The sequence below is a fragment of the Camelus ferus genome, chromosome 20 (assembly GCF_009834535.1).
Source record: "Camelus ferus isolate YT-003-E chromosome 20, BCGSAC_Cfer_1.0, whole genome shotgun sequence".
Taxonomy (NCBI): Eukaryota; Metazoa; Chordata; class Mammalia; order Artiodactyla; family Camelidae; genus Camelus; species Camelus ferus.
Genome location: NC_045715.1, coordinates 1,798,758 through 1,820,662, shown reverse-complemented (window position 1 = coordinate 1,820,662; position 21,905 = coordinate 1,798,758). Strand labels below are relative to the sequence as shown.

The 21,905-nt window shown below is 50.9% G+C and overlaps 1 protein-coding gene and 1 long non-coding RNA gene across 3 annotated transcripts in view; both read left to right on the top strand.

The window, feature by feature from the left end:
- Positions 1-21,905, top strand: part of GMDS (GDP-mannose 4,6-dehydratase) — a 455,829-nt gene that overhangs the window by 52,335 nt on the left and 381,589 nt on the right. The window lies entirely within an intron of this gene.
- LOC116658144 lies at positions 7,323-11,096 on the top strand. Its single transcript, XR_004313321.1, has 3 exons — positions 7,323-8,013; positions 8,136-8,571; positions 9,281-11,096. It is a non-coding gene; the product is annotated as an uncharacterized LOC116658144 (long non-coding RNA).

The following is a 21,905-nucleotide window of genomic DNA, read 5'->3' as shown; positions in this document are numbered from 1 at the left end:
TTTAAATTAGTAAACAAACTAAACAATGGTCTTCAGTGTGTGTTAGAGTGAATGCTTGAGGGCAGCTGGCAGGGACACCAAATGCAGAGCCGAGCGCTGGTGGCAAGTTCGCCTTAGTGGCGCAGGGCTGGGTCCCCATTGCCTCCGCAGCGGTGGCTGCGGGGTGGGGCTCGCCGTGGCCCTCCATCCGCGTGGCTTCATGTCTTCAGTTGCTTTAGCGGACATCTTCAAATGGCACCCTTGGCCTTATTTTGGGGATCAGTGAAGCTAAATAGGTAAATGTAGGTCAGGTTCCAGTAATTGGTTTTCCTATTTTTAGGGGTGGGCCCGGTTCTGTGCTGCAGTAACATAAGCGAGTGAGTTTGCAGTTGCTGCACAGGTAATGTTCTAATAACACTGCACATCAAAAACAACAACCCCAGCAAACCTGAAACGCGAGCAGCTTTCATCTTCCTGTGTTCCCCTTTCTTCTTGTCCGTATGCACACTTGGGTTTTACGTGGTGAAACTCATTGCTTTCTGGGGCCAGGATGGCTGTGTTTGTGCCACCTGGCAGCTTCGGTAGCGGCAGCTTCGGTGAGTGAAGCTTATCCAGGTTGAGAATCAATGCTGCAGACATCATGCTGAGTTTAATAGAATAAAAATTTAACACATGTATGTCAATGGATTCACTTTTTGACAGATACTTACTAAATATCTCTGGTTCTCCATTTTCTCATCTGTAAAATGGGGATGGTATCAGCTGAGGGGTTTGAGGAGCTGGAGGAACAGGAGTGGGGAGGGTGTGAGCTTGTGTGTGGGACTCCAGACACTCAGGGCGTGGCCCCGGAGGGCCCCAGCACGTTCTGAAAGGGCTTCATTTTTAACCACCAGCTGACGAGGTCTGAGGAAGAGTAGTTATATATGCAGCAGGTTTAACATCAGCCTGGCCCCAGGGTGGCAGCTGGAACTGTCTGCTGAGGCACCGAGTCTGCCGTGGGAGGAATTCTGAGTGTCTTCACTGACCTGGGACGTGGGTGAAGGAACTCGCAGGTAGGGTGGAAGGACGCTGGCCGGAGGCACTGAGCACAAATCTTGGCGGCTCAGCTGTGGAAGTGAGTAAGGTGGCTGCTGGAGGGCCACTGTTGTTGGCTTCAGACACTGGTGAAGATGTAGTGTAATTCTTCCTCGTTGTTGGATCCTCAAAACTGGTATCTGATTGGTCACACGTTTAGAAGTAGTGAGTTTTATTTTTTAGTTAGGATTTGTGAAAATATCCTGGTTGAATTTTTATTGATTTATAACGCACACACAGAAATACGTGCGGAAGTCGTGTAAAGCTCAATGAACCTGTCGCAAGTGGGTCCACCTGTGCAACCAAGAACGGGCATCGGCTTCGCTCAGGCCCCGACACTCGCTTTCTTCCTCCCTCCTCCCCACAAGTAACCAGTCTCTTCCCAGCCGGCACTGTAGACAGAGCTTGCTTTTTACATGTGTTTGATTACAGAAAATTGTAAACGTACACAAAATAAACACGACAGCCTAGCGGACCCATCCCTAGCTTCAGCCACTGCTGAGGGTCTGCCCCATCTGTGTCATCTGAGCTTCACCCCGTTCCTCATTTTGCTACTTTTTCAGTCCCTTGTTTTTGTGACGTAAGATGTAAGTACTTTTAAAGGCGCGAATCTAAACCGAGCAGTTGTGAGGAATAAGAGCCCCCATATAACCTTCACAGTTGAAGAAGAGAATGTTTTCATCTCCCCAGAACATTTCTCGTGCTCCCTCCCCGGCGATTCGCCTCTCCCAGGGGCACCCACTGCTGTGACTTTTCCACCGCAGGTCCGTTTCGGCTGAAATCAGACCACGTGTGGTATTTGATGTCCAGCTTGCTCCCTCGGCACAGCGCTTACGAGGTGCACCCGCCACGTGCGTTTCAGCCTCTTCTCTCCACACCACTAGGGTGGTTCTGCCCCAAAGCCCCACAGCTCGCACGTCATTTTCCTGTTGGGGACGTGTGGGGCATCTCCTCCAGGAACACTCTTTTTTTAATTGAAGTATAGTTGATTGACAGCACTGTGTTAATTTCAGGTGTACAGCCACGTGATTTGGTTGTACCTATGTATGTGTATATCTGTACTCTTGTGACTCCATTGTAGGCTATTACAAGATATTGAATGTAGTTCTCAGTGCTACAGAGTAAATCTTTTTTATCTATTTTATGTGTAGTGATGTGTATCTGTTAATCCCATACTCTCAGTTTATCCCTCCCCCTTTCCTCTTTGGTAACCTGTGAGTTTGTTGTCTATGTCTGTGGGTCCGTTTCTGTTTTATAAATAAGTTCATTTGTACTATCTTTTAGGTTCCACATATAAGTGATATCATACACTGTTTGGTTTTTTCTGTCTGACTCACTTCATTTTAGGATAATGCCCTCAAGATCCATCTGTGCTTGTTGCAAATGGCAACATTTCATTCTTTTTTGTGGCTGAGTAGTATTCCATTCTATATGTAGACTGCGACTTCTTTATCCACTCGCCTGCTGATGGACAGTCAGGTTGCTTCCATGTCTTGACTGTTGATAGTGCCGCTGTGACCACTGGAAATTGCAAGTAGTGATTTTGATCAGTTATTTGACCACTGTGTAACATAAAGACCATGCAGTCAGAGGGGTGCAGTGTTTCAGGAACAGACGGTGATGCGTGTGGACGCGAGGGCTGCACCTGGGCCGGCGGCACGCCGCGCGCCTGATCGTGCTCTGCAGGAGGGAATTGTTGTTCTTGACATGAAACTAAAACTGCTTAGGCTGTTGTGCAACATGGCTCCACGTGCACCTTTCCCGTCTAGCTGGGCTGTTCTCTTGCACTCTTCACTGATCAGCTAAGTGCTGAGCATTTTGCAGAAGCCAGGGAAGGCCTTGGCGTCACAGTGGAGTTCAGATCCTGGTTTTGCCTGCGGTCTTGACTGCCCCCCTCCCCGCCCTGGGTCTCCCCACAGAACCCGAGCTCTGTGAGCCAGGTCCTGCTCTGCCATCCATCGACACAGCTCCATCCCAGAACAGCGCCCAGTGCCGATGGCAGGAGTAAACAGCGACTCGGTGCCGAGTGTGTCCAAGCGGGGAGTGTGGCCGTGTGCCCAGGCCCTGGGAGACGCGCAGGAAACTAGATGCCCTGTGGGAACGTGTTAGGGCAGGGTTTTGACCATGGCCACTGATAATTGAAATTTCAAGGGTATGTTTTGTACGTCTTCTTTTTTATTCCATTTTTTAAAGAAACTCACTTTTACTGTACTTTATAAAAAAGTAGTTCCGTGATAGATTGGAAAGGAAGAGAAAGGCTCCTTTCATCACAGGCAGCGTGAGAAGTACTCTGCGGCAGAGTGGCAGGTGCTGATGCCGGGTGAGTGCAGGTCAGGAAAGGCCGCCCTGAAGGTAAGATTTGAGCTAAAGTCTGAGGATCCAGAGATCTTTCTAGGCCTCCGGGCAGCAACAAGCCTAGTCAGTTCTGTTCTAGGGACGGGAGAGGCCAGGGCGCACAGTAAGAAAGTGAGGAGGAGGAGCTGGGAGGTGGGCAAGGGCCTCTTGATGTTGACAGCGAGGTTGAGCGCCGACTGGCTGATTGTCGAATGGTTTCCAGCAGGGACATGGTGTGGTCTCTCATTCCTAGTTTAAAAAGATGGCTTTCGCAATGTGGACGTTAGGTTCAGGAGTGGAGGAGAAGGTACCCGTCAGGAGACTGGTGTCCTCCTCCAGGGGAGAGTGACGGTGGAGTGGGCAGGAAGGTGCTGACCACAGACTCGTCTGTGTAGGGTTTGAAGTTGCACGGATGGGACTTGCTGACTGGATTTGGAGAGGAAAGATGGGAGGCCAGGGTGGATCCTAAGTGTTTGTCTTGATAATTTGGATGAACAGAGATGCCATTTGTTGAAGGGAAAGACACTTTTTGAAGAGGGTTGGGTGGGAGTTGGGAACTGAGAAGTGTTACCTTCCTTGCTCCTGTATGCCTTCTCACAAACCCTTTGAAAGTGGGACTCCACAGTTTTGACTTACGAAATACGGGTGACTTGGCGAGGAAATCCCTAGTGAAGTAGGCCACTAGGAGCCTCCAGCTGGCTCTCATGGCTCAGAGACGTTGGAGAAAGAAATCTGTTTGTTAATCAAATATTTTGGAAACTCAGAAAAATTCTTTGGACCGCTGGGAGGATGTGTCCACGTTAGCTGTTGCTTATTCCGGACGCGCATCCTGCTGTGTGTCTGCTTAGCTGGCAGGTGTTTGTGTCAGCTCACCCTGCAGAGGAGCAGCTGCCCAGCTGGTGAGGGGTGGCCTTGTGGGCAGTCCTACAGCTTTGCCATGCAGTGTCCTTTCCTTCAGGCAATGAGAGAAAAAAAGGGAACAATGCAACTTGCATATTAGCTTTTCGCTCCTGAACTTTGTTTTCAAAACTACTTTTGTGTTTGCTGATACCCCGTTTTTTCTTTAGTAAATTCAAATGGTGAAAAAGGTGACTCCAGACTGTCAGGCTGCCCGGGAAAGGTGCACACCAGAACTAGTCTGCTTCTCAGCCGTCCTCCAGACTGGCGACTGTGCGGGGTGCTGGTCACAGATTTCATCATGAGTCTTGACCTTTTCCAAGCATCTCTACTCTGAGGGGCTCTGTGTGACATGGCCGTGCACTTGGGCAGCCTGGTGGGAGCACTGCTCCTGCCCTGTTTCCTCGTCTGTAAAGTGGGAGTAAAAACAGCCCTGGTCAGATGGAGACAATACTGGTTGTGCGCGTGGACACTGAGTTTTTAATAAGTGCAAAGTGCTTAGAACAGTTGTGAGGGTGTTAGGTGTCAAGCAGGCATTATTACTGTCACTGAGAACAGCCTTCCTGGATGTTTTGTTCCTGGCGTGAGTCTGGGGGCAGTGGAGCCGGGGGCGGTGATGGAGCTGGGGCCGCAGGGCTGCTGCCTGCCTTCATTCCCCTGGGGGTCCCTGCAGGGCCGTGGGGGTCACATCCCCACATGGAACTCACCTTCCTCAAGGGCGTGGTGGAGTCTCCTCGCCCAAGAGTTTCCTCTTTGAGCTCAGGAAGTCTTTGATTTAGTTCTGTCGAGCCCCGGGAGCCGTGTTCTTGTTATTTGTAAACTGCTTGAACTTGCTGCGCCTTTTTAAAGGCTAACAGTGTTTCAGTCACCTTGCACTTGCCCTTCTCATACAGCTGGAGATGCACTGTTTCTCTTTTTGAATGAATGCTTTTTACGTTAACTTACGTCAATAACTAAAACATCTTTTCCAAGAAGCCAAAATGTGATGGTTTCTTAGGTCCCCAAATCTGGCCAGCCCTGAGAGTCCTCGGGGAGGTCTTGGACACGGTTGTGCTGGGCTGTGCCACGTTGCCGGCCCCCCTGGTGGCTGTGACGGTGGGTGAGGGTCTCGGGCGCGGTGCGCTTGGGTGGCGGCCCCTCCCTGCCCCACACAGAAGGACAGGGAGGTGGCGCACAGGGCCCCGCCGCCCCCAGCTGCAGGTCTTCTACTGCTTCCTGTATTTTGAGTATGTCATCGAGCCTTAAAAAAGTCAGCGCCTTTCAATTCTGTTCCCATTTGTTGTATTGTTCTTTGACCATCTGAATAGCACTGGGGATGAAAATGAAATGAAAAAAAATCAGGACAGTCATACCCTTAAAACAGAAGAATCGTCTTTATCTAGAAAAATGTGAACGATTCTGCAGGCGTAGTTTTGAAAAAGTGAAATAGGGGGTTTGAACATGGAGTTCTAAATTTTTCTGTATAAGGCCTGAAGATACCTTGATAGAACAGAATGGGAGGAAATACTTCGACCTTTTCTTAAAGTGCGTTTGCAGGCATTTGCTCGAATCCCCAGGCTTCCTGAGTGGGCAGGAAAGTTCACATTTTTTGAGATTCGACACTTCTGAGCCTCCAGCATCTAATCACAGAACCTTCACACAGAAGATGCTCAACAAACATTTACTGAACAAGTGAGAGGGTCCAGGGTGCAGGACTAGGTGGTGTTTGCCAGGGCCCACTTGTCTGTAACCTGGCACTGAGCCTCTCTGTTCTGCTTAACAGTTGTGCTGTGCTGGCACCTGGGGCTGGAATCCCGATGTGTGCCTTTGCTGGTGACCTGGCCTTTGTCTGGTGGTGCAGCTTGATTTGCTCCTGGGTGTACTGGTGACACCCGCCTGCCCCCTCCAGTCCTTAGGATGAGGGGGAGTGTTACCTGGCTCCTGACACGCAGGTGCTTGAGGTGTAGAAGCTGTTCCTAAAACTGACCTAGCGACACGCCAGCCTGGCACGTGGCGGACGTGGACGCGCCCGTTTATAATCTGAGTGCAGGCTTTGTCTCCGTGTGGGGACTGATGCTGCAGGGCTCACACACCGAGCTGTCTTCCTTTGCGCCTCATCTGCAGCACGACCTTTGCAGGTGGTCGGGTGAATCCGTTTTCCCTGACGACTGACGTGAACGGACCTTCCCGTCTGCACTGCCTGTCGGTACAGCTGCAGGGTGTGCCCGCGCAGTCAGGACTGAGGACTTACACGGAGACGCAGGAATGCGCGGCGAACTCTCCTGTGTCCTCAGTCCCCGCTTTTGAACCCTGAACTCGCGCGTCCGCCTGCCTTCCTGCCCCCTGCACCTGCGGGCCTGGGACAACATGGCCGCATCTGGTGTGCATTAGCTTTATCATTCCCGCCGCTGGCGCAGGTGGCCTGAGAGGGTTCGTTCTGAGGTGTGTTGGCTTAATCTGTGGACTTGTGCTTTCGCTCGTTCGATTTCTCACAGTGAACGGAAAGTTTCCACCGCTCACCCCGTCCTTGGGGGGAGCTGTAGGTATCAGCAGGGGGACAGGAAGCTCTCTGTTTGCCTGTGTGACGCTGGAAGGCTGTGGGCCATACGTTTTCTTTGGAGTGTATCTGACTGTTTCCTAAGTGTTGATAAGTAGTGGTTTGTTATTTTTAAGGTAACCTGAAATTGCAGGTTTGGTTTCCTTTTTGTTCCATGAATTACTTAGTGTAGTTGTTTTTTTTTTTTTTTTAATTTTTTTTCAGTTTCAGCTTTATTTTTACTATAAAGTTTTTCTTCACTTAAATGTTACTTAAAAATAATGTTTGCTATTTTTTTCCAATCCAGAGAAGAGTGAAGAGGCGCCCACAACCCCACTGTCTATCTATTAATATTTTTAAGGTAATAAAAGCAGCAGCCATTCATGGCCAGACAGCGGAAGCAGTTCAGGAGAGAACAGCATGGTAGCACGTAATTCTTCCTGGGAAGAAGCCGTATTTATTGACACTATCTGCATAGATCTTTCTTTTGTTTTAAAAGTAACACAGAAGGAGTCGTGGTGACGTAGTTCCAGCCTTGATTTCTCACTTGATGACATACCTTGGACGTCTTCACTTGTTCATGTACATAAGGCTGTAGGATTCTTTTCTTTTTAATGGGGTTGTAATATTTTAAATATAAAGTTGGTCACTAATTTTGCTGCTTTGGAAATTGAGACTGTGGCTTTGTTATATTTATACGTGTTGGGAACTTTCTGAGGTTTTCTTTGTGTCCTGATACGGTATCAGTTTTTTTAAATGTTCCATTCATGCTTAGAAGCGAGGTAATTTTTCATACGTGAGTTACACAGTCTGATAGAAATCCGTTACCTCCACCAGCTGCATGGCTCCCGTCCGCTGCGCTCTGTGCGTTTTCCCTGCCGGTCCGTCAGGCGGAGCCGCGTGCTGCTGTAGCCCTCTGGGTTCTGTGGGGCCTGTTCTCCCTGCACCTGGAGCAGCTTCGCTTCCTCTTCAGGCCGGTGACATTTGACACACAAAAATTCACAGCCGTTCCATCTTAACCATTGTTCCGCTCAGAGCTTCTGCCTGGAAATCTGCTTTGTCTCATGTCAGTGTCGCCGCCCCCTCTCTTGTATGTTTACCTGCTGCGTGTTTATCAGACCTGTTTTTTTTTGAGAGGTGGTATCTTATTTTTTCCCCTAACCTGAGAGGCTTTCACAGGAAGTTGAATTCATTTATAATGACCATCATAGCCGGTAAGTCTGGACATGCTTCTGTTCTGCCTTCTTATTTCTTAGTTTTACTGTGTTCTTGCCTCACGTGGGGGTGGGGAGGTTTGTTGCGCCATGTACCCTGCCTTTTCCTGGTGTCTCCACAGTGCTTGGAAGGCGCCTGCTGTGAACTCTGCAGTCGGAGAGAGCGCCGCAGACCCGCCTGCCGCCAGGGTCGTGTCCCGCCCTTCCGTGGGCCGCCTTTGCCCTGCGCTGCCTTTCCCGCAGCTGGAGACCGGGTGTCCTGCGGTCCATGTGGCCGAGTCGATGTCACTCCAAGGACTCTCACCTGCTGTCTGCTGGATGGCCGTCTTCTCCCTCTGTCCCCACGTGGTTGTCCCTCGGGCTGTGCTGTCTGTGTCCTGATGCTTCTCACAAGGACACCAGTCATGTTGGACTGAGACACGACCTCCCTTTCCTTCAGTTACCTCTTTAAAGGCCCCGTTTTCAAATACAGTCGCCTCCTGAGGTCCTGGGGTCAGGACCTCCGCATGTGGGCTTCAGGAGGACCGTTCATCTCCTAACACCTGATGTCCTGTGAAGGTGGAATTTTTTAAACTGTCCTGATGGACACATTTCATGTGTTTCAATCCATTGCAGTCATTGTCAGTGAGTTATTGTCACTGTCCAGCGTCCTTCAGACATAACCCAGTGTTCTTGAATACTTTCTTGCTTTCTACATCCTTCTGGATCAAGGTGTTTAGACCATCTCGCTGCCCAGACCTACAGTCAGCTGTTTCTTCCAGGACTCTGGGTTGCTTTAGTGGGATCTCATGCCAGGTGATTCTAAGTACCTGGTCTGTGGAAACCTCATGGCTGGGCCTGTTTATGGTCACAGTGCGGGAGGCGCTGCAGGGTGGCCATTAAGGTGTGTGCTCCGGAGCGCCCCCTGCCCAGATGCAGCCTCACCCCACTGATGCACATGCGTTGCCAGCTCGGCCCCTGGCAAGGCTCCCAGCTTCTCTGCACCTTAATCCCATCACCACACTCGTTTGGCCACTGGTGGTAGGAGCGCCGTGAAGGCAAGGGCTTCCTCTGGACCTTCACAGCTCTGCTTTGAGCACCTGGACCTGGGCCTGGCACATAATTTGCACTCAGTAAATATTTGTTCAATGAATGTATCTATGAAATGAAAATAATCTCTTATTTTGATTATCTCTTATAGGGTAATGAGATACTTGGGGATAATGTTTATAAAATGCTCATTCCTGTCGAGACCTGTGAAAGGTCTAAGATTTTACCCAACTTATAGGCTAACAAGATGGCCTGCCAGTTTCATGGGAAGTGGCAGAAGCCTTAAGACTCCTGGGTCAGAGATAGAAGGCTTTCCTACTCGCAGCAGCAGCAGTGACCCAGGGGCTGCGTTCTCCTACTCTCAGTGCCCAGCCTGTTTTCTCCGGGCGACGTGAAGACCGCAGGGTGAGATCTGTGCCCGTGGTGGCTACGTGGGGGACAGGAGCCCCAGGCTTGGGGAGCCTGAGTCTTTCACGGTGGGCAGCAAGCCTGACTGTTCTGGGGGGACATGCTCTATCACTATACAGACGTCCTTGAAAAGACAGTTTGGAGCAACAGGGCACCCAGTGCCTCGCTTGCAAGATGTGCAGAAACCTGAGAGAGCGCACTGATTCGTGTGGTCGGTCCACACCAGCCACCACTGTGGTGCTGTGGTGGCCGTGTGCTCACTTCCCGGCCCGACCAACAGGTCTCTTCCTGCTGCCTTCGTCTGGTCCTCGTTTAACCCTTCCCTGCCCATCTTTTCCTGGATGTGTACTTTGTGGGTTTTGACACTTTCATCATAATTTGACTTGCTACTTTTGATTGCTTGTTAATTTCAAGCTGGGTGTGTGTGCTTGTGTGCACGTGCGTGTTTTAAATCGTAGCCCTTACCTCTGCAGTAACCCTCTCTGCACTCGAGCTTTGGTCTTCCTGGGTGTGGCGGAGTGCGTCTGCTTCTCCCCTTCTCTCCCACCACCACTCTTTCTTCCCTCCATGCCTCCCCTCCCCCTCCTCTTTCCCGTTTGTGTGGACTCTGTCTGGCGGACTGTCACACAAGGCCTCCTGTCTTGCCAGAGGACTGATGTGGGGACACTAAATGTTTCTGCACCCTCTTCCTCTTTTCCTGTTATTCTTCTTGTCATTTGAATGTGGGTAAGGGCTGGCCCTGCGTCTCATGAGACCCTGGGAACTCGTGTGACAGTCTCATGTACTTTACTCCTCAGGTTAAAAACACAGACTGCTGACCTCAGGCTCGTGGGTTCCAAACTCCCTTACTATTGTGTGTTTGTAATTTTTAATGGTATCGTTTTGATTGACAGATACTTACTAGTAATTTTTGTTAGTCTGGGTCATACATGTTTTTAGAGTTTTAAGTCTTCCAAAAAAGGAAACTGGGCAAGTGGGTGAGTCTTTAACGTGATTTTGCTTTTTCACTTAGTTTAGAATGTGCAGGAACAGGGGTAAGGCCTTGAAGCAGTCTGGCAGTACCAGGCTTCTCCTGCCATCTCTTTTCTGTTACCCAGCGTGGAGCACATCCTGTCCGGGCGGGGAGTGGGGTCGAGGACCCCGTCCAGAGCTGGAAGAGGCCCCTGCATCTGTTCCCTCGGATGCTGCATGTGAGGGTGGTGTTCTGATGGAGGAGGGGTGTGACCTAAAAATCGCAGGTCCTGGCAACGATTTTATGAAAGTAAAGGGAAAAATAAGTTGTTCTCCATGGCCTCATCGAGTTGCAGTTGTGATCATTCATTTCTCACAGCCTCTGTTTCCCGGCAGGTTTAAAACTGCCTTTTTTTGGGGAGAGTGGGGGCTGCCTGGTTGCTTTAAACTGTTACATGTACTGTTGTTGAGTGAGCTGTTTCTTGTGAGGATTTTTGAGCTTTTTTTTTTTTATATCACATGGACTTTTGGTTAACTACTTTTATAAAAACGTATCTTCACTTTCACTCTCCAGTTTCTCAGCGTGCCTCCCGGCTCTCGTCCCCGGTTTATGTCTGGTGGTCGTGACGCCGCCTGTGTTTGAAGTTATCCCAGGTACTAAAAAGGTGAATGAGCTTTAGTTTTTCCCCGAGAAAGTCGATTGTGGAGTCTAATGTGAAATCCACGAATTCTCTTTGAATCTTAATCTTTTTAAACACTATCTACTGCTTAAAACATTTAGCAGTAAGGTGATATGGTTCCCAATCTCTGCACTGTGTCTTGTCAATAATACATCCAGATGGAGTTAAAAATATCAGTTATTATATCTGTTCTTGTCTATACTTAGAAATCCATGAAAATTCAGGGTAAACTTTATTCCTCTAAATATTCAGAAGCAGAGTTCCTTTAATTATTCTGATTTTGCCATCAGTGGTTGTATTAAACTTATATTTAGAAACAGAGTCCTTATTTGGCATAGATTTTGCCCCATTTTGAGAGTTTGTTTTAAAATAAGCAGTTGACGTGTTCTGGCTGGCATTTGAAGAATGTGACTAATTCATTCAGCTTCAGAGAGTGTAGCAAAGAGAGGAAGAGGCTCAGAGGCCCCGGCGTGCGGGGCAGGAGTCCTCTGAGGACACACGGCGACAGGGTGCGAGGTGTCCGCACACACAGCGATGCGACGGGAGGTGCGGTGACAGTTCCAGCTCCGCGTGCCGGGGCTCTCGTTCTGTTATGGATGTGACCGTTTGCTCACTCTCACTTATTTCCACTCCTGAGCCTTAGGCCTTGAGGTGGTCCCGGCGAGGCTGTCGGCCCGGAGGGAGCTGTGTCCCCCGTCCCACCGTGGTCGGCAGCACCCCATCCCCTTCCCTCCCGCTGCGTGTGCACGTGTGCACCTCGAGGGCCGAGGAGCTGGGAGGAACTGCCACGTCAGCGATGCCCACGCCCTGTTCTTCTGAGGAGGGATGGAGAGCAGGGAGGAGGAGAACTTAGGAAAAACAAAGATGGAAGCGGCTCCCTGGAGGAGCTTGTCCCTGCTCAGTGCAGAGGCCGAAAGGACGCCCCACAGGGGGAGCCACGCTGTTGTTGGAGACACGTCCTGCCTCGGCGTTGGCGACACTCACCTGACCCGGGTCCAGGATGGTGGGCCCTGGCAAATGCTGCCGAGAAGGCTCCTCCATCCTCGAGAGCTCCCAACCTGCTGAGCGTGAGTCCACAGGGACTCCACGCCCAAGAGAAAAAGACAAGAGTTATGCCCGGGGGACTAGTGGGCTGATGCGGACGGCGGTGTGCGTGCGCCCCAGGAGGGTGGGCGTTGCTGACACGGGGGCTATGACTTGTGGTGGGGCGGGCAGGGCGCGTGGGGAGTCCTCGGGGGAGCAGCGTGTGGGCAGGCCTGGTAGGGAGAGCGAGCAGGTAAAGTGATGGAGACATCACCTGTGGGTGCGGAGGGAGACTGCGAGGGAGGAGGTGGGGTGCTGCGCATCTCGCTGGAGGAACGAGGTGTTTGATGGCGGGGTGGGGGAGGGGGTAGAGTTGAAGAGGGTTGATGCTGTCGGTGTTGGGTTCTGGATGGCGCTCTGGTAGGTCACAGTCCTGTGGACGAGGGTTAGACGGAGGGGGTGAGGCTGTGGCCAGAGAGGCCTGCCGCAGTCCAGACGGGGGAGTGACGGGGCCCTGAGGGGAGAGGAGGAGGTGGCTGTGAGCCAGTGTGGAGGACACAGCTCCCTTGGGAGCGACTGACTGACTGACCGGGGCACTGGAGGGAACAAGGTTCTAGGGCCCAGAGTCAGATCTGCGTTTGAATTCCCGCTGAGGGTCCTTGCTAATGTCCCTGGGTCCTCGGAGCCTGTTTCTCCTCCTGTGCCCTGAGTTCTCTCACAGGATGTTTTGAAGGTTAAAACTAGAAGAGATAATTCGAATTGTAACACTTCCTTAGTGGAGGGCCTGATGAGGAGTAGCAGCCCGGAGGCCGGCAGCTGTCAACCATGATGATGTTGGTTTTACTGTTGGGGACTTGCCCTAGGAATTGTGACTCGCTGGAGCTGCAGGAAGACGTGGGCAGGAGCGGCCTGGCTTCCACTCACTCTCCTGGATGCTCGATGCTCTTCTGCAGTCTGGGGACTGCCTTCGGCTCTGGGAGATGGCACATCCCCGTCACGTGAACACTCGCTCCCCGGTTTTCTCACTCTGTTCGCCGGGCTGCCTGTAGAATGCTGGTTGGCGCTGGTCAGTCTGTCCCTCGCGTTTCTTCTGTATTTTCCGTCTTTCTTCTTCCTTATGAGTCATGGTGGGTGACTTCTTCCAACTTGCTAGTTATTATTTTTCACCTTTGTCCAGCCTACTGGTCAACCCATCTTTGAGTTTTTCACTTTGATGGCTATGTATTTTAACCTCTGGAATTTCTGTGTTTCTTTTGCAGAGCTGCCTGTTTTTATTTCATACTGTCCTGTTCTTACATTATGAATTTGACTCCTTTCTTCATTTCTTGCACATAGTTATTTTAAAGCCCGCGTTTAATGGTGCAGCTCCAGAAATCAGAAAGTGTTGTAACAGTTCGGTTGGTTGGCTGGCTGACACAGGGACTGGGAAGTGGCTGAACTTGACCTGGAAGCTGAGGGACACTGGAATATTAGAATGGGTTCACTGTTTAAGACCTGCTGACCCACCCGGGGAGGGGGTCACAAGACACCCCTTTCCCCACAGCTGGGAGGGGCCCAGGAGCCTTCGGGAGCTTGGATCGCTCTTTTCTGGGGGCTCAGCCTTGCGGTGGGAACTGGAGTCACCGAAGAGGGGAACCTAAATGCCAGGGGAGTAATCAGGTCCCGGGAGCAGGGGCCAAGGGGCAGCGCTCAACCCCCCGAGGCCAGTAGGCACGGCTGTTGTAACGGACCCAGAGTCAAAGCGGCGATCGGACAGTCTGTGGCCCGACTGGTCGAGGGCCATGTTCCTAGAAGCGAAACTGACAGGAAGGCCGCCGAGTTCTTCCTTGGTCTGTGTGGGCAGAGGTGTTCCGGGCCAAGTGGGCAGGAGCCTGACCCGAATCATAAAAACGAGGGGTCACATCCCCTCAATCAGTGCCCAGCCTTGAGCCAGGTTGTAGACCCAGAACCCCTCAAACGAAGGGGAGGCCAGCTCTTCTTGAGAAGGACCCCCCGTCCACTGCCAGAAATTCACGCTGCTAGTCTTTCTCCCAGCCTTCACCAGCGGGACCTGCGGCCTTTGCAAGGGTGACCGTGTACGGGGGAGAAGGGAGACAACTGGGTTTTCAGGCTCTGAACTGATCTAGTTCTGGGAGACCCTGGGCCTGAGTGGACACTAGCTCCGGGAGATGCACAGTGTCACAGGTCAGAGCAGCTGCGCACGGAGTCAGACCGTCAGTGGAATTTTGCCTGAGGTCCGTCTCACGGTGGGTCCCGAGCCTGTCCTGTGGTCATTTCCCCAGCTGTGGATGAGTAAGTCCCTCATGGACTCACGCTCAGCAGGCCGTCGGGAGCTCTCGAGGATGGAGGAGCCTTCTCGGCAGCATTTGCCAGGGCCCACCAACCCGGACCTGGGTCAGGTGAGTGTCGCCAACGCCGAGGCAGGACGTGTCTCCAACAACAGCGTGGCTCCCCCTGCGGGGCGTCCTTTCAGCCTCTGCACTGAGCCAGGGACAAGCTCCTCCAGGGAGCCGCTCCCACCTAAGTTCTCCTCCTCCCTGCTCTCCATTCCCCCTCAGAAGAACAGGGCGTGGGCATCGCTGACGTGGCAGTTCCTCCCGGGCTCCCCACCTCGGCCCTCGGGGTGCACACGTGCACACGCAGCGGGGGGACGGGGAGGGGGGCTGCTGTGCTCTGTCGTCGGGTGGGTATGGAGGTGCAGGCTGGGCTGAGCAGGCCTGGGGGTGTGTGGGGCTGCAGGAAGACGTGGCTTCCTGATCCGTCCCACTGACCCTTCTCCCACCTTGCGTCCGTGTCCTTGCAGGGGCTCCCGGGGTCAGCTGTCAGAGCAAGAGAATGTGGCCTGGTTTTCGGTGGTTCTGTCAGTCTCCCTGACGGACAGCAGAGCCGGGAACTCCTCCCGGCGGGCAGAACTGTAAGCCGGGCGCCCGGCTGTTCACTGCGCCTGGAGGGTTAGGTGGTCAGATGTACGATACGGGCGGACCCCTGGGTGTGGGGCCAGTGGTTTGGCTGGATGGTCAGGGACTTGGGAGAAACGTGAGTGGAAAATTGGTGACAGGGAAATTTGAGGAAGAGATATGTGGATAGACCTGTCTGAATGGGCAGGAACATTTGCATCCCATGTGAACGCTCACCTAAGGGTGACCTCAGCAGAGGAGGATTTTTCTGTGGGTCCCAGTCAGCCTCTTCCCCCTGCCCTGTCGCCGCCCAGGGGGCTCCTGAGCACAGTGGCCGTGTGGCGGGGTGGAGGTGGTACTTGGGCCCAGCAGTGTGGCTCTCTCCTCACCAAGGCTGACCCGGCTTCGGCAGAGGCCAGCGTGGGGCCCCTGAAAGGGCACCTTCCCGGACGGCCGGGCAGCTACGTGTGGCACCGTCATCACGTTGGACCACTTCCCTCACGGGCCGGGCAGCGTTTACTGGAGTAGATACTTCCTCTAGACACAGGCTTGCCCTCCCTGCACGCCCAGGCCACCACGCGTGGACTGCCAGGCTGCCTGCCCCACCTCCTGCAGCTCTGCTCCCGACGGGCCAGCCCTCCTCCCCAGTCCCCCCGCTGTCCCAAAGCAGCTGGCTTGGCCCAACAGTGGAGTGGCGGTTTTCCTGGTCCTCGGTCATGGTTTGGATAGTATTTTGTTGTCATCTGGGCCACACAGTCACTGTCATTCAGTGTTACACACTGAGCCCCCAGGGCCGATGTCGAGGCTCCAATGGACACTCGAGCACCTTCCCAGCCTCCCGCCGGCAGCGCAGCGGTGGCGTCAGTGAGAAAACTGGAGGGCTTTCTGAATCGACAGGCTGCCGCCCCTCTCATTTTCATTCTTAGATGTGGTCACGGAGCACTTACGGCAACCGCGAAGGGTGGCCGCAGGCACACGGGATGGCGGGAACGGGGTGAGAGTGTGGGGTCCCAGGACCTGGAGACCAGGCCGGGGCACCAGCCCCGGGGAAGCAGTGGCGGGAGGAAGGCGCATGTGTCACCTGCACCACCCTGGCCTCCGTCCGACCCAGGACCGATCCAGTGAGTCTTGCATGCGGCCCCATCGCACAGCGCCAGGAAGGGATGTGTGTGTGTGTGTGTGTGTGTGTGTGTGTGTGTGTGTGTGTGGTGGAACAGGAAAACCTAGTACCTTTGATCCCATCATTTGAACCAGGAATAATAAATGTAACTATTTTAAGTATGAAGTTTAGAATTCCAACCCGGAAACACAAAAACAAATTTACTCTTTTCTGTTAAGCAATCAGATCTGCTTGCTCGTGGCAGACAAATAGTTTCAAGCCCCAGAGGTATAAGGAAAAAATTATGGGAAAGAACTTTGTGAACAGATGTCTATTATTTGATTTTAGCTGTGGAAAACCACAGTCTTAATTTGTGGAACACTGGTGTTCCGTGGGAGGAGAATTTGAGAACCGCTGGACTTGTCTGATCGGTTCCTCTTCACCGGGGCCCTGCTAACCGGGTCTTGCTCCACACTTCAAGGCCGCATCGCTGCAGGCGGAGCCGTGAGAGCCGGGCGCCCACGCTGTGGGTCAGGTGTGCTGTCTGTCCTCGGAAGCTGGGCTCCTCTTTTTAACCCGGCGCTGGGACACGCACCCTGGGGTGGCTCTGGGGCTGGGCAGCCTCCAGAGACTGCCTCTGAAAGCCGTGACCTTATCAGGCAGAGACAGTTTCCTGTGTCGTTAAGATGTTCCTTGGCAGAATATTATTTTTCTTGGTGAATGTATTGTGGTGTAAACCACGCACGCAGAGCCAGCTCTCTGTTCTCCTGAGTGAATTAGCTGTATTGTCGCTTATCTGTGGCAGATCTTGCTTTTAAGTTTATTGACAGGGACTCCTGTCATTAGTGACTTGCTCAGTTGAGGTCTTGGCTTTCTTTTTATTCTGCTTTTTTTTTTTTTTTTTTTTTTTTTTTTTTTTTTTTGCAGCCTGAGTCACAGCCAGGAAGTCCTTTGAAACCAAACCCTTATTTGTGTTTCAGGGAGAGTTCGGGAAATGGTAACTCTGCTTAAAAAGGCGCTTTGGTTTCTCTGCTGAGGTCCTTCATTGTTTCACTAGCCTGGTGTGTGTTCTTGTTCTGTCCAAGAGGCGTTGTCCAGGGGCCTGTGTGGGGACCTGGGTCTTCCCAGCCGCCTGTGGGTCAGCGCATCACAGCACACCTTTGTTACGATGTTGGAAATGAATTTCCAGAGCCTCACGTACGTCCGGGTGGAAATCCAGGCATCCTCAGAGAAACACTCAGAGGCTTTCCTCTCTTCTGTCCCCTGCCTTGTTTGTAAATCTTGTCCCGGTTCCCAGTGTGGTGGGCACGGTGGGTGCTCTGTGAACACCTGCTGTCACTCATGGCACTCGATACTACTTAACAGCTTGTTTCAGTTGATGAGTGAAACTAACTTATACGTAGTATCAGAGATTATTAGACTCTGAATTTTTCTTAGCATAATACTTTGGACAAAGTTTATTAAAAATATCTCAAAGAGCAGCAAGGTATGTTTTGCAAGAATAACAGTACATACCTAGGGAAGTGATATTTGTTAGCATACTTGTAATCTGTGTTTAGCAAACTGAGTTGTCTTTAAAACATTAATTTAGAAATATGCGTATCAACTGATTAATCTGGAGTTGGTTCTTCCTGTCTGAGATGGTCTCCATCTGCCAGGTGGTGCCATCGCAGGGCTCCCTCCCCAGGGCTTCGTGCAGGTTAAAGGAGAGACACTGTTTGTTAGATGCTTCGCGGGACCGAGACGCTCCCCATTAGTGCTGGCCGCTCTCATCAGCTCCTCTGGCGAAGGATGACTGCCCAGATCCACTCTTCTCAGAGTTTAGATGTTGTATGTGCCTTAAGCTGCTATTTATAAAGATAAAAACGATTGTAAAAAGCTTTTGGAAAATATGGTACTATGTGTTTTTTATAAGTAGAGAAATTTACATTTGTCTTTTAAAATTTATTTAAAATATGTTAGTTTTAGGCTTAACTATATCATAGGTAACTCTAAAAGCATTGAATTATATTTGCAGTTAAATAATTTTTGTTGGCTTCCGTGTTCATTTACGGTTCTGTGCATGGTGCTCACATAATGTGACCATAAAGCTGCATATTTGCGCATATTACTCACAAAGAATTTTTTAGAATAACGCTTTGGCCCACGTTTGATGTATATGCTAAGGTTTGGGCTTGGTTTAGCTTCACAAGTGGTGGTGGTGAGACTTTGGTTGTATTTTGTAACGTGTGAAAATTCTGAAAATGCTCTGAGGAAACAGAGGAAAAATGCATCATTGTTTTTTTAATACGGCCAAGAAGGTATGTTTGCTGTCGTGTACCCAGAGCGTGTAATTACCGGCCCTCCCCCTGCCCTTCACTCTTATTTTCCATGATTTAATTTTCTGTAGAGTTAACTTTGAAGGTTCTTGGTGTAAGTGGCTGTGTTTGTCAAGCCAGCTGAGGACTTGGGAACGACCACCTCACTCCGCCGGCAGGCCGGTGCTCACTAAGGTGGACACACCGAGGGGAGGAAGAGCCGGAGTGGCCGTGTCTGGATGTGGTGGTTTGGGTGACGGTCGGGGAGAAGTCGGAAGGCAGTTTGCTCAGCCCCCGTCCCCGGCCTTCCCCACAGCGGTGCGGGAGGGTCAGGGCAGTGGACTTAGGACAGGCAGATGGCCAGCAGGTACCCAGTGGGGATTTCTACAAAGGGGGACCAGCTGTGCCCTGGGATTCTCGACGCGGCTGCCGGTTCCTAGTTCAGGTCCTCTGACGCGTGGTCACAAGGGAAGCACATCTGGGCATCAAGATGGTAGGGGTTTGAGGTTGATTGGAAATTGTGCTTCATATTTCTTCTTCACTTTTCAGGGGGAGAAAGCCCCAGACGATGGTCGCAGGCCATCTGTGCTGTACTCTGGTGTTCTGTTCTGACTGTACTCCAGGAAGCGTGCTCTTCCTCTAGACAGAGGCTCCCTCTCGGAGGAACCGTCTGAATGGGAGCTGGGACAGCCTGTTGGTTTCTGTTCCGCTGTGTACACGTCTAGGGCATGTGTGCTTTTTGTTTGCTTTTTTAACATTACCAGTGCTGTGAAGGGAAAAGAAGGCTTGGAACCAGCAGGGTGGCGACGGGGCCACTGTGGGAGCCGAGAGTGAAAGAAGGTGCTGTGGAGGGGAGGGGTGGGTGTGGCTGGGGCTGAGGTTCGTTTTTGTCTCTGCGATCCCGTCAGAGACAATAGTGAATCACAGGGTGCCAGGCCGGCGGGTTTGAATGCTGCTTTCCAAACAGAGGCGTCTCCCCCAGACACACGGGAAAGGCTAACACACGCGGCCTGTTCTGCTTGTAGTTTCGCCCTCGCGGGTCAGAGGAGTCCTGCTGAACGGTGCCAGCATCATTTAGGCTGGAACACATATTGTATTGGGTAACAGAGGAATTTAAAAATTCCTGTTGTTTTTCCCCGGGGCGCTCTCCCCCAGTAGGCTGGCGGTGAAGTACTTTTGCAAGTGTCCCCATTCATCTCCGACTGATGCAGGATGCGAAGTGGCTTGCGGTTTCCTAATTATTGAAGCCCTAATTTCTTTGGCAGGTCTGTCCTCTGTAGATTTCCTTTTGGCAGCAGAAATGTGCACTCCTGTGACACGATGAGCTCTGGCTCCTTTCGTGCAGGAGACGTTCGTGTGATGGGGGATCTTTTGTGTCCGGAGCTCCAGCTCAGCTGTCCTTGTCAGTGGGCTGAAGTGGGGTTTCACCACTTGCTTGTTTCCTGGCTCCCTTGAAACGAATCTGACACCGATGACCCCCTTCCACCCCAGACATCACCGTGTCGTGATTTCCACATTCAGAAGGAAGACGCAGACTCTAAAGAGGCTTGAGCTCTGGAGCACTTGTCTAGCGGGAGTCTCTCTGGGACCTCGGTGCCTGAAGCGTGTGGTTCACGGATGAGCAGTGTCCCCGAGAGCCTGACAGACTTGCAGAGCCTCGGCCCCGCTGCCGCCCGCGGAGTCAGAGCGTGCGTGGTGACAAGGTCCTGTTGTTTGGGTACACAGTCAAGTGTGGGAAGCGCTGCTCCGGAGCCCACGGAGCCCACCAAGACCACCTGTGCACCACGGCTCTTCCGGGCGGGGCTGCTAGTGGTTTAATCACTCATTTCCGCACTTTATGCAAAAGCGAAATTCCTCTGAAATACAAAGGGATAGAGTTTATTATGTGCATAGATAGGGAAAAATCAGAATTGGTTCTGTGTTTCTACATTCTCTTTGGCAAGTTTAGCAATGTGGGCAAAGCTGTGACATTTGGCTCTTATTTAAAACTCCGAGTGCTTTTTTGCTTTCGTCTCGTTTTCATAGGACATCTGAGAGGGTATGGGTTGATATTTGGTGAAAGGAAAACAGAGCGTATTCAGTGTGGAAATTAGGAAGCTCTCATGCAGAGGGACAAAAATAATGTCTACCCCAAATATACATGTGCTTTAACAGTGTTGTTTTGAATCACATTCTCTGTTCCTTACTGACTTTAGGATAAGGAGAAGGTAATTTACATTGTTGGTCACATTATGAAATTAAAAATTTTTTTATTAAGAAAACCTAAAGTATCAATACAGTCTGTTTAGGTAGTTACCAGTGATATATTCTGAGACTGTATTTTAAAAAAACCAAAGACCTTTTAGCTTGTTGTGAAAATCAGTTTTGGTCGTGGGCCTAACTCATTAGTTCGTTCATTTCTTTCGTCATTTACTTCTTGGGCGTATGGTTTGGGATAACACTTGTGTGAGGCATGGCTCTCTCCCTCCAGGACTCGGAAGTCTTCATTAGATTTTCTTAATAAAAAAATGAGTATCGTTTTTTTTAAGTGAGAGCATTTGTTTCAAGTTACAGAATAGGAACATACATATAACTGAATTCCCTCGGAAGGATGTTCTCGAGTGATTGAAATGTGTCTGCCCCTAGTGTTTCTCCTTCACACTTTGCCTTGAAAGTGTAACATACAACTTAACACATAGGGAAGAACCGGTTTTTAAGGTGCTAAGTAGTGTATTTAATTTTCTAAGCCCTGGGGCAGAAAGTGGCAGCAACTGAACAGATTTTAAAAAATGCACTCTACCATCTCTTCAGATTTTCCTTAACGTTTAATAACAACATGTTAAGTGTCCCACCTTCCGTGAATCTTTAAAAGAAGAAGTAACCCCAATACTCGCTTTTAATAAATGCCAAAAATGATTTTAATTTGCTTTTGTGGTTGGTTTATTCGTTACAGCTGTTTGATTTTGTAAATAGACCGGTCCGGTCTAAAATATCTTTTCAAGTTATGGCCACTGTATTTGGTTCCATGTACCTACATTTCAACTCACATCTGAAAAATCTTCAGAGAAGCCACTTTCAGCAGAATCGCTGACTCTCGCCCTCCCCTACAAGAGGGAGGACAGTCGGATGGAGCTGATGCTTAAGAGGAAATTGGCATCACGGGCCTTCCTCCCACACTTCATTTTTCTTAAGGAAGTGGTATTCCCAAGTGCTCCATTAATGGCGACTCCTGTGCACATGGTGCCTAAATGTGAAATATTTAAAACAAGTATGTTCTTCTTATCTGCTGCCTGGGACACACCAGCCTCCTCCTGTGGGTCAGACACAGTAAGGCTGAAATGTTGAGCCGTCGCGTATTGGTGGCACGGAAACCAAATGCTTCCTTTTACATGAGAGACGCCTAGAATAAATTTTGGGCATTCGATCACAAGGTTTAGCTACAAAAGATATACCCCCAAATGGTAATTACCTTTCAAGTCAGTCTAGAAGTCTACTCAGGTTTTGGAAACTGTCCACAATTTTCTGCTTT